Genomic DNA, 13845 nt, shown 5'->3' with positions numbered 1-13845 from the left:
AACATCATCCTTAGAGTCATCTAGCTTGTACCCTTGATTAAATTGACTTAAATAAAACGGTCTTTAGTTATCTGTAATCACACTTCTTATGTTTCTTCCACTGCTACCCGGGTGTAGTTCCCTGAGAAGGAGGAGTCATGTCTGATTAGTTAAGAGCAGCAATATATTCCTGGCCTTTGTTCTTAAATACTTCAATGTAAAGGGACTCTCCCTTCCTTGTTATCAAGCTGGAAGAAAGAAAAGTGTTGAACAACCCCTGAAAAGTTTGACAACTTTGGAAAAAGAATATTTTACAGTCTTTTTGTACACAAAACATCTTTTCTCAGAAAAAACTACATTATCTTGTTGGTGGTACATGATTTGCCAAAAGATGTTTTCTATGCAAAACACAAACACATGCAAAAATATGAAACAAAATTTCAGAGAATAAATAATCTATGCTTATATGAATGGTACAGAAAAGTTATAGAAACTGGTTAAACAGCAAGTGTGATATTTCCTATTGCTGCAGATGCCAGTTGTCTAGCATAATAAGTGAGGTTCACATCCACGAGACTACATAAGAGTCTGTTACAAAACTGAAGAAGACTTTTGGCATCTAAGTTTAAAAAATAAAAAAGGAGAGAGAGAAAGCGAACTTTATTCAGTTTATGCAGTTTACCTGCACAAGCACATTTGTGGTCCAAAATTGTGAACATATGCAGAATTTTTCTTCTTTAAGGGATTTCAGTGTTTAACTCCTTCCCACGTGCTTTAGGATATGAAACTGAAACTGACTGGTGTGGGAATACTCTCTTGCCCTGAGACTGCAGATGTCTGACCAGTTCTGAGGGACACCACCAAGACTAATTATGTCAAAAAGGGTTTATTTCTAATATAAAAGATGAGTAGAAAGATGTCATCATCCAGACCTGTATATGTTACTCTCCTTAGACTGAGGAGAATTCAGGATTCCCTTTTCAATAATCTGTAAAGAGGACTCCAATCAGCAGATTACTATTTAGGTAGGATTCAACACAGATGTGAAAAATTACTCTTTGCATCCTTTTTGAAACTATGCCTTCATCTTATTTTTTCTTCTGTGCTGCTATGCAGAGTTAAATCCTTGCACACATAGGCTGGAGGGGAGTGAGCAGGTGGTGAGCATTACTTTGCTAAGTTATTAGGACTCTTATCTGGGAGAAACCTAGTCCCTGCTTCCAGCTTAATTTCTGGTTTTGGTGTTTAATTTCATCCCTACTGAGTAGAACACTAAAAATGCAGATTTAATCCCTAAAAACAGTGTTGCTAATCTGCTAGACATTTTCCTGAACCTTAATTTAAAGCTGAATTGTGTGCACATAGATACCAAGCTTCAGAAACAAAGGGAGAGCAGTGGGTTTATACATGTTTAAGGTAAAGCATTCATGATGATCTGAAGCTGCTGTGCTTACTTAAACAAGGAATAGTATCATGCTGCGGTTGGGAAGTTATTGTGCATCACTGAAAGTCACGGTACTGTAGGCTCTAAGTCTGTATCTTTTTCTTCATCATGTTCTATTTTTCTGTATGTGGTGTTGCCAGGCATCCTGTTTAACGTGAGATGTCCCATACTCCATTTTTAAAATCTCAGTCCCATTTGATAAAATAGATGAAGCATATTTTCCCTGTATTCTTATTGTAACTGGCTGCATTTCTAAATGCTCACAGTGTTGGAATGTCAAAAAATGGTTGTTCTGCAGAGACCGATAAATCATGTGAATGAGATATCTCCCATACGAAAGGCTACTGATCGTCTACCAAGTCTTTGACCTGCACTGAGCAAGTCTGATACATCTGAATAAGAGTAATTTATCTGTCTGAGACTGTCCTGAATTTCAACAGTTAAAATTATCAGTCATAACAAATGTAGAGTAAAGATCTGTATCCAAAGATTAGGACATTCTTCCGCCAAGTGAAAGATGACAGGCCGAATGCCTTCAGATTGAAGAGTATATTGAACCTGTTCTTTATTTTCCTGCAAAAGTTCTTTAAACAGTATTTAAAAAAAAAGGGTGTAATGTCTTGTCTTTTAGTAGCTGCTGAGTCAGCCTTTTGAAAAGAGATTCTGAATACCAAGTGAAGAAAATTCTCTTCAACTCTCTGACTACTGCCAGGATTTGGAGAGGAACAGAATTTTCTGTATAACTCTGTGGCAAACACCTTGTAAAGATTAAAAAACTGCTCAGTTACTGTGGCTGATGTTGTATACATATCCTGTTTGAAACATCTAATGATTTAACTGTCTCCAGCCTTTATATAAGGAATACAGACACCTAAAGGAGCTTTTGATCCCACTAGACGGAGGCTTAGATTTCACTATGACTGTTAGGTAAATAAAATACATATTTTATACTACATGACTGACCTGAATCCTCTAAATTCTACAGAAATTAAGTCCATGCTAATAAGAAAGCATGTTATTCTGAAGATGCAATTGATGTGCATTTATTTGCTTTATAATGCCAAGTGATTCTTGGGCTTCAGGTTTTCTAGTGTTTAAAAAATTGAAGGAAAACTTCTATAGCTGTTAAAATTATTAATCCCTTTAAGAAATTCCACTTCAGAATTTCAGCTCTAGACCTGAAGAACAAATCACAGATCCTGCACAGGTCCTGTCTTTCTTTTTGTGTCATATAACTTCTTATAGTATTGTTTTTTCCTGGCTGTCCATCAGTAGCCTCATAAAAAGACAACTATAGCAAGTGAATGGAACACTTTGGTTCTTACTGAACAAGGACCATAATGCTCCAGGGGCCTCACATGTTTCCAGTCTGCAGCTGCTCCCTTCATGCAGTGAATTGCAATGACCCCTTACACTGAAAGCTCTCCCAGTCTTCCCCAGTTTTGATGGAAAAACTTTATTCTTAAGTTAGCTTAATGTAAATTTGGAAACTCTGTATTAAATGTGATATGCCTGTGTAATTGAGATTAATACCTGTCTGTAAAGAAAAGATTTTTCTTTATTATCCATTTCCAGATTATGAAATAAAAAATGAAGCTTATGTTTGAAGAAAAGTACTCATCTCAAAATTCTTCATAGGGACAAATATTGCCATAAGACACATCAACATTTTTATGAAAATCAAGAAGAGTTTATGTCTGATGGCAAGATATGTTCATGTATGATACTTTAATTTGTTGTGTGGCTTTATGTATGTCTATGCATTATAAATAAAACTCTATGCTACTGTTATGGATTTAATAATTTCACAAGCAACCCTGAGTGACCTTCATCATTCTATCCAAAGTCCATTGGCTAGATCATATTTCCTGATCCATTTACCCTTGCTAAGTGTTTTATCAAAAGTGACTGCCTAGCCATTTGTTGAAAAGAAATCAATGAAAATAAAGCTAGTGTTTATGTTAGAAGCAGCTTTTGCAGTAATATTTTCTCCACCAGGAAAGAAAAGTTAAAATGAAAGAACTTCATTACAGGGAGAGAGTGATATTTTTAGAAGAGCTAAAGCTTTCAGGAAAAAAAACCAAAACAAAACCAAAAAAAACCAGAACCCCACACCACTTTCTCAGTAGCTATTTAAACTTGTTCACTTTCAGAAATTCAACATGATGCCAGTATGATACTGCCACGCTAAGTAGTAACAAATAGACCTTCTAATAGACTTGAACTCCAAGCTTACAGTTCAGCGAAGAATGGAAGGGTCCTAGGGGTTAGAAACTCATGATGTGTCTAGGAAACATCAAAGAAAAAAAAGTTAAGACTGCATTAATGGCTAAAGCCTTAAACCAGCAAAATCTCTAAGTGCTGCTATAACATTATGGTTGTGAAGTGAGCCATTTAATGTTAAAAAATGAATATGCACTTCAGTGATTTTCTTGATCACAGAGAAAAATTAAAAACAAAGTCCATGTTTTCATGGTTAAAACATAATAACAAATTAAGCTTGAGCTCCTATTCCTTAGGGGAATCTCTCAATCTTTCATTCCTTTTATACAGGTGTTAAGTGAGCCATTTTCACATAAGGCAGTAGCAACACCAAAGTGACATGGCCATTCTCTTTTTTTTGTTCCCTCTTCCTCACCATTGTTTCTGTCTGCATTTATTTCATATCATTACAGTGTGTCAATCTGTCCCAGTAACGTCTGACAATAGCAGATTTCCTGTGTTGTCAATGGACAACACAGGTTTCTTAATTTAGGTGAAGCACCAACATTACATACTTGGTAACCGACACAGATATTACAACTGTTCCCTTTCTTTCTATGGGTCAAGAATTGCACTTCAGATTCTTGGCTTTGGATTCCATAATACAGGTAAAAAATTTAAATTAAAAACATAAGAACAAAGTTCAAAATAACAGGTACAAAAGCAAACAAAAGGAGGTACGTTTTTATTCTGTGCAGTTAATTTATGAAGCTACTCATCACAGAACGTTTTGGGTGGGGAAAGTTTTCATGTTTCAAATACAAAGACACTGCTTTTGATTTAAGAAGAGGTAGCAAAAAGGAAAACTGCTCATGACTCCAGGAATATTCCAGGAAAACACTAGTCTTACACTTTTCCTTGGATATTCATAAATGATCATGTTGGATAAATGAGTTTAGGATAGACGGATCTATGGTCAAAATCACTGTAGACATTTCTATATTAATATTCTTTACCTAAGTTAGTAGTTTCCTCACTATATTGTAAGAAAGGCAAGTATTGCTTTTGCAGAGGAGAACAGCCCTTTCCATCAGAGGTGACATGATAAGGGAATGACTAAGACAAAGGGGCTCCAGCAAAGGCTTGTAGAACATCTCTTATCGCACAGACAAAAGGACAAACTGTTTCATACTGGATTAGCGTCTAGAAGGGTAGTCAAACATTTAACCAGGGCTAATGACATTGAGCAATTTTTATTTTTTTATTTTTTTTTTTTTAGAAAAAGGAAAGAAATAAACTAGTCAGATAATCCCTTTAGGTGTAGCATAAAGAGAATTAAACAGAGGCAAGACATCCGTGAAGAATTTTAGGCGCCTCGGACAGACTGTGAACCCTGGAGTACCTAACCAATGGGAAACAGGGGAGGGAAAAATTCGGCCGGGATTAGGAAATAAAAAGGTGTGTTTCAAGAACTGAAAGTGTGCCTACTTGCTAGGTCACCCGCTCTTGCAAGAACACGAATAAAAATGTGCTTCACAGAGGATTCTGCCTGAGCCTATTTCATTCGGACCGGAACTTGAATCACAATATTGACCACAATATGAAGCTAAATTTATCAGAACACATACAGTTGATGACACCAGTTTAAAGTAAATCTAGTTGTAGGATTCCCTAGTTTTGAATACTTGACTTTTCAATCTTAATAATCTGTATTTAAAACATTATTTTGCATTTAGTGGTGTTTTTTTCATATATTTCAGTATAAAATATTGTAGAAACAGAAACAAACAAAGAAACAAAGAAACAAACAAAAAAAGAAATTGTACCAGTCTTGTCATGTTTCCCATGATAGTGATTTGTATAAGAATATTTTTGCAAAATGTGAAGCCAAGGTCAAATAAACTTTTCAACATGACCTGCAGATGTGGGAATAACAAGTACAGTTTCTATTACCAGAAGTGTACTCAACTACATTAGTATTCTGAAATGCACAATGACATTGATTAGAAAAAAAGTACTCAGTTCCTTTCATATATTTTGTCATTATTTTTTCAATCATCTAGGTTATCTGGAAAGATAAATATATTTACAACATTAAAACTTCATCCTTTTGAGATCAACATTTCCTTTGATTTCTTGACAGAAACATAGTCAAATTTAAAATGTACTTTATCCATGTTAAAGTATGCTTTGCATGACAGTTATACTTGTCAATCAATGTAATGACAAACCTAACAAACTTTAAATCCATCATGTAGTTTAAAATGTAAGGTCTCATTTTACACGTTTTAACTCTCAGTAATGAGGGAGTTACCTGAGACTCTTCAGTGTTCTAAGAATTGAGATGCAAATTGGTTTTGTAACACAGTAATGTTATAATCAATAGGGATTTCTCAGTCCTTAATTTCAGCTGATACTTGCTGGCACTGTGGCAACAGAATTTCTTCTAATAAAATAGCAAGCAACATTCAGATTTTAAAAAGTGTTGAGACAGTGAAATTACAAGCCAATAAAGGTTCTTTCATTCTGTTCTTGCATTTTATTGCTAGTAACATCAATGCCATCATGCTGTCCCCTAAGACATGGCATTCTATTTGTAGCCAAAGCATGTAAACTAGAAGCTGTATATGCAGTATATCTTATTAATGTGTATGCTACGTCTGTTTCTGCAAGAGAACATTTGCAAATTGTATAACTGGGCATATCTGACTAATCCTCCACACTCATAATTCTCTGATAATAAAAAAGGATGAACTTCTAAAAAACTTTTTTATTATCTCCTTTTATAGTCACACATCATTTTATGATGCTTCTTCATTCTTCATACATTTTCAAGAGGGATACTTGGTAGAAATTCTGCTTATAAGTGCATAAAGAGCTGTCCTAATAAAGGTGCTAATTTCTTACACTTTAGAGAGGAATTCACACAGTCTCTGATGGTATGTGGAGTTACAAGATCTTCAACAGTATATGATAGCTATTATCAGCTGTCTAAAATTATCAAGCAGAACATTTGGGAAATTCCCATTGTACAAAAGCCTACTCCTCTCTAAATACATTCAACAGTTTCAGGACAGTGGTGTTTGCACCTTCATGCAATGAGTCCTTCTGAAGTATGAAGGACACACCTGCCCCACTGGTTGTGCAAACAAGGATACAGGCGGCTTGACCTTTATAGAAGTTCTGACAAAGTGCAAAGCCTTTCAAGAATTTAAGATGACCTAATTCTATGAACTTTAAATCACACCTGGAGAAGCCAAACGTAGGACTCGCATAATCTCACATAGGAGTCACCACTAATAGTTCAAGACACAGAGAAAACAAACTCCTCAAAATAGTTTCCTAGTTTCCAAACTACTTTATCACCATGTATCAATTAGGTTGTGGGGTTTGTTTTTTTTTGGTATGGGCCTTGGTTTTTTTGCATTTTTTTTTGGTTTTCATTCATTCGTTTCTTTTAGTTGTTTTCACTGGCTTTTCTGACAACTAACTAACTTTTACCCTGAACTAAATCAAACTCTTCCAAAGTTAGAGATGATGTAGACTTCTAGAGCTAGTTCTTGTTTGAAACTCTGTTGTGTCTATAAGAATTCCTCTTGGCCATACACAATGTGCAAATGCTATACTTGTCAAACCCAGGCCATATAGCAACTGTGGTTGTACCTTAGTCAGTCCTTTGAACATTTCTTGAGCACTTGATTCACACTGTCATGCTTGTTTAAGCACTCTCATTATTCAAGTGAATACATCTCATTGAAAATTCAATTCATTCCTTTCCATACAAACCATGCCTGTCTCTGCAAAAGACATACAAAATTAATGCTGCATTAGTGTTCTTTAACACTAGGGCATCCCATCATGATGTATTCTATGGTCCAGCTCTATTTTGAACACAGATCATGATAAGCACTTGTGATTACTATGCATGTGATGTTTCCCATGAAAATTTTGTGATATCTACTGCTAGCTTTAGAGAGAAGGTATATTGTTGCAATAACCTTCCAAAATAGAGAACGTTGATTTTTTCTAATACCATCCTTCATGTAGAATAATTTAATGGTAGAATAATTTAATGTAAATTAGGCTTATTCCTTATTGGAAGAGGCTGGGAGGTGCAAAAACTTTTGAAAGTTTTTTCCCTCGTAATGAAACTAGTCTACTTGATGAGGAAATTATATTCTCCTGAGTTAATGAGGAACTAAAGAGACAATTTAGGCATCTCCCCCGATAAGAGGAAATAAAGCAGGTGGTCTTTGTAAGATGTCATATTAAATCACATAGTTTAACCTGCCATAAATCTGTTGATGATTGATATATGGACTTACCTATTTAATTTTGTATTTTACAAAATGAAGATCCTAACAGAAGAATCTTTCCATAGAAACAGTCTGTTAGTGAAAGTGAGTAAAAAATACACAGAAGCAATGCAGCTAATGACGCTGTGTGACTGACTCTGGTAATTTCGTATAATCCCCCTGAGTAGATCATATATATATACTGTATATTAACATTGACTTTATGTTATCTGCAGGGACATCTATTGCCTTTGTCTATCAGCTACTTCTAATATTATAAAAAAAAATAGAACTGAATAGATGATTCTTTATGTCTTATATGATCTTTGATAGATTCTACTACCTCAATATGTGCAGCCATCCCAAGCTCTGGTGCTGTTATATGAACGTTCATAGATGGTTGACTATGATTCTCCTCTAATTTAATTGTCCAGAATTAAAAATCTGAACATAGTATGTCAATTATGATTTCAGACCCCTTTCTTTTTCTTAGGAATGAGGTGTTTAAAGGAGTGTAGACCAGAGAGGTCCTGGTAAAAGATTTGCTTTCACAGTAGCTAAAGGCTAAAACACAGGATTAAGAAACAAAAAAAAAATATATTCATCTCTGTGACGTAGATATACCGAAGCAATACATAAATCTGTGAGAGACCACCAGTCTAGGGAACTCCTGAAGTTTTCCTTCTATTATTTTATTCTATAGAGTGAGTCCTGGCAAAAATAGTGAGATTTTGAATGAGCTTAGCCAGATGCAGTTACCCCTCCATTTGCATCATGTTACTACAGGAACAGAAGAATCCATAGGATCTGCATAACTGATACAGAGAAGTGCCTAAAAAGCCAGTGAAACTACACTCAGGAGGGTATTTAGGCAGTTTCTTCCTTTCTTTCACACCAGTTGATAACTTTCGTTTCAGTTTCTTGGATGTGCTGAATGCTCATACAAAGGAAGGAGCCTTCAGGATTTTCTGCAGCAAAGGATCGAGCCAGGAATCAGATGGAAAAGAAAAAAGTTTTTGCTTTATCTTTGGACATTTGTTCCTCTTCTGTTGCTGCCCCTTAAATGGGACTTGGTATGTTGCATTAGCTACAGTAAATCAACATGGGTGGGTATTAACAAGGTTAACTATTTTATCCATTTCATGGAGGAGATGAAAGATTAAAATAATTATCTCCTATTGAAAAGCATATGCACAAAGCACTGTTTTGCACTGTACCATATGAACTAAAAAGAAAAATTCTGTCACTGACTTTGTAATTTCCTTTCCAAAATCCTTCATATCTTTCTTCCATTTTATGTATTTTTCCCCCTCAGAATCCTTGAAGTTCACAATATTTAAATAAAACACAACCAGTGAACTTGTTAGATAAATGTTGCCTTGTTCCTTTTATTCCTAAAAAAAACCAAACCAAAACAAAAAAACCAAAACCCAAACTCATTTACATTTGAAAGAGTTTAATGTACTGAAGTAACTCTAATTCTGTACGGGCTGAAAGTTTTCAAGAGCAGGGCAGAGGCAAAAAGTGTGAAGTGTGTAATACATTCTACTTCAGAATGGCATTAAAATATGCAGAACAAACAGAAAGCTAACAACGAGCCTAACAAAACCAAAATCTACATTTAGAGAAAACCCATAGATCTGAAACATTCACAAATGAAAACAGTTATGTTGGAATTCAGTGTTCTTTGTGTAATGTTCAGTACCTGTGTTCTGTTAGTTAAGAATAGCATTTCATTTCAGCAGCAACACTGAGCTCGTATTATAAGATCACAATGACTGATCCTGCAATATGATCCTTATGGGAAAGAAGGAAAGAGGCAACAAAGGAAGGGTGATTTTTCTTCCCTGGTGAATCTGACTGAAGGCAATAGTTGTACGTGGGTGCAAAGGCAGTTCTAGACAGACAAGAAATATACGACTGTATGTCAGTAGAAGATAAAAATCCAACCAAAATGAAGCAACTGAATATGAGGAACTGTAGTATCATACAGTAACTCACCAACTGTTTCAGTCTTAAGGAAAAAAAAATTAAGTTCCTTCTGATCTTCTTATGTGCACAGAACAGGAAGGAACCAGGCAGGTTTTTCTTCCCTGTAATTCCAGCATTTTTGTACTACTAGTTACACAGAATGTGTACATGCAAAATGTATTATTATATGACATTAATGATTTCTTTGTTGTATTTCATATTCAAATGATTAAAATGCACAATAATTAATCCATTAAAATGTTTGCTATTCTCCCTCCATTTGAATTCCTGTACAGACATCTACCTTCTTCTTTCTCATATATTTATTTCTGGTTATGCAAAAAATATCATTATATTTTTTAGTGATTGTTATGGATAGCTTATTCTCCAAGGACAGTGAAAAGATTTTTAGCTCCAATTTGGAAACAGGGAGGGAGATGACTTTGGAAATAAGTTTCAAGGATCTTGTGTATGCATACTGTAGAGTATAAAAGAAACTTTAAGCTGGTGAAATCACTGAAAGTGCCAGACACTTAGTGTCCTACTATTTTATTCTTTGTCATTCTTTGTGTTTGCAACACATCGCAATTTAACATCATCTGTGAGATTCATTAATGTGATATTTGAACTCCCTTCTAAATTATTAATGAAGATGTCAGATAAAGAAGGAGGCTGAAACCTTCTACACTAGTATGCCCCTAGACATCTCTCCCTATCTGATAAGTTGTCGTTCATCATTAGCTACTGTTTATGGCTATTGAGCTACTTTTCATGCTATATCATACGGTTCGTATCCAAGGAAATTTGATTTTTCAGAGTAATATTTCACGAGACTCTCTACCAAGTGCTTCGCTAAGATGTGAACTTGTTCTGTTTGCAGAACTGCATTCCCTTTGTTCACCAATTATGTTATTTCACCCAAAAAAGCATTCATGTTTTGCCTATAAAAAAAAAATCAATGTTTATTAGAAAACATTGACTATTTTTCATGCTTTCATTATCCTCACTTACTTTAATAGTGAAGGTGTGCAAGAGTAAGCATCCTAAAATGCCTCATGCCTATATTTCACTTTTAAATTGATTAATAATTCTTTATAATATCATTTTCTCTTAATCTAAGTGAAGAGACTGATCCACTTAAAAATAAACTGGTGATTTTAAGTTAATTTAAAGGACATCAGATATCTTTTCCAGTACTGAATGCTAGAAGCTACATTTATAAAGCTGTTTATTTCTATATAAGCTGTATAGGTAACTTTAAAAAACTGTCAAATTTCTTTACATGTAATTACAATACAATTAAATAGATGACCATGTGGACTGTCATCTAATATTCTGCATTTTCCTATATGTCTCACTTGAAAGATTTTTCAAGACAATAATTTCTTTTCATTTATATTACTCAAAAATCAGTACTAACTTGTTTCGTAAAAACTAAAATTTGTTTCAAGGTCATAATACTGTTAAAACTGAATGCACAGCAAACACTATACACAATGCTAACTTCTAGTTTTCTCTCCTTGTGTTATTTTTTCAAACAAGAGTGGATGTTGTTTTATTTTAATCTAATATAGTTGTTTTCTTTGTGAAATCCACAAGAGGAAACAGTATATATAATAAAAATAAATTATAAAAAAAAGAACATGATTTTATTATCTTATTGCAACAGTGGTACTACTACTTGTCAGTTCAAACATGATATAATACAAACATGGAGATCAAATTATTCTTCTTACTCAGCAGTAGATTTAATACCTAAATAAGGAGCTTAGTCAGCTTAAGTTCCCTCTCTAGTCAGTGGAAATGGGTAGAGAGGGCTTTTTGAGAAGGTACTTTTATCTCATGTGATATCTGAACTGCTTCTTCAATGTGCTTATCTCTCCCCGTGGACATGAAAGGGAATCTGAGCCGACTAGGCTGCACAGTTAGTTTCTGCAGTCAGGCAGGAAGATTTTGTAGTCTGTAATGTCTTTTACTCTGACGTATCAACAGGTTTTTAAGAGAAATGCCCGGGATCCATGCACAGTGGCAGCAGTCAGTGAAGGCAGCACAGTTATTCCTGGGTACTGGCCTTCCCCTTTGCTTCTGACCTTGGGCCGCTTGGGACTTCAAAGCACCTCTGATTTGGGCTGGTAGATAACTATTCTCCAGGGGCTGCTCCACTTGTCCTCTCAAGCTATGTTTCTGTTCTTTCTCTAATTTTAATTCTTTTACATGCCAGGTACTCGGATGACAGTAGAGTATTTTTATGGTCCCCCATGCCATGTGAGGACCTCTTCAGTTCCTGGTGAGTCCATCACCAAGAGATGTCAAAGCTCAGGATGAGAAACTATAATGTATTAACAGAAACACATGTAATGTTCAATTAGCTAGAGCACCAAACACTTCTACAGCAATACTTCTTTGTTTCCTTTGTCCTTTTTTTTTTTTTTTGGTTTCCCCATTTCTGTGAAATACCATCTTTCTTTTGGCATGTTATGTGGTGGCAGAGAAGTTAATAGCTGAGAAGAAAAGCAGGGCGCGGGTACTGTTGCGTTCAAAAGTGCTTTTGAAATGAGTGCATAGTAGCTGAACCTCACAGCTTGTTGGTTTTGGATAACTTGTTTAGGGGGCTACTGTGGATAAAAAAAGCAACATAGAGAGCAGGGAAGTGGCAGTAACAGCAGTTTCTCTTCTCATTTCCAGTCATGGGGAGGCACTTATGATAATTACCAGCAAAGTGGAAAACCCAGCTGGAATTCTGAGCAATTTCTTTTTTCTGTACTTTATCTTTATTAAATTGTTATTCTTCCATCAGGTTTTTGCTGGCATTAGGCATAACAAGAGAGAGCAAAAAGGACAGAAGTGAAAATTGTCACAGTGGGATGCCTAAAGTTGCATTCTTTAGTCTTCATCTGGGCACCCAAGTAAAAGCAGAGTGATTTTGAAAGGTGTTGTGAATCCTTAAGCACTGTTGTCTACTATAAATTTAATAGATCAGCAGCACCCCTGGAAGTCAGACTGTTAGGTTTACTAGTCTTTAAAATGTGGTATAGTATTGTAGCTTCCAATACATAGATTTATACAATTGTGGTCAGTTGCTTTTGATTCCTTGTATTTAGCCTAAATCTTACTTTATTTTCTTCTTTTCTTAACATTGATCTTTTACTACAAGAATAAAAAACTCAAGTAGAATAGAAATGGTACATACTCAATGAATATAATTAGTTCATTGTAATTACCACCAAGGCAAAGGTAAGAGTATACTAACTAATGTAAATGCTCAGACAGTTATCAGAACAAAGGTCAACAACACAAGATTGTGCATAATGAATGTTTTAACAGGGTTTCATCTAGATTGACAAAAGTGTGCTTTTTACTGTTAGAACTAGTCTTTCTAAGCATGATTGGTATCCACTTAATAAGGCTGTCCTCATTTTTTGATGTTTATACTATTCAGTTGCCTAAACACATTTGTAATGAGCTTGCATTAGTCATAATCACTTAATGAAGCTGTGCACTTTTTTTTCTTTTGTCCCATAACATTTATTTAGGGTCAATTGCATGGATACAAACAGCTTTTCAGAAGTCTTGATATGCCCTTGACACCAAAACTGGGAGAATAATGCATCACAAAATATCTTAGGGAATCTTACGCTTAATGAGAGATCTGCCCAGCTACCTTGTGGGTTCACATAGAGCAGATATTTAGCTGTACCTCTGAAACTATATCATAATTTTGCTATTATAATAAAGATATTTTCAGTGACCTATGATCCTGTGTGGTTGCATTTTTATTCAATCCCAATAATACAAAACAGTGGGAGTGCAGAATGTTACATGAGGATCAGTTAATAGGCGCTTTAGATCAAGTTTTATTTGCAGCAACTGCTGGTGAAGAGAGTCTAGAATCCATGCACCAGGGTGGCTGGTAGCTTGAGGCTCCAATAGAAAATGATATTCAAAGACCTTTTC

This window comes from Larus michahellis, chromosome 1, assembly GCF_964199755.1.
Source record: "Larus michahellis chromosome 1, bLarMic1.1, whole genome shotgun sequence".
Lineage (NCBI taxonomy): Eukaryota > Metazoa > Chordata > Aves > Charadriiformes > Laridae > Larus > Larus michahellis.
The sequence above is the reverse complement of the archived record's forward strand: the minus strand, read 5'-3'. Positions refer to the sequence as shown.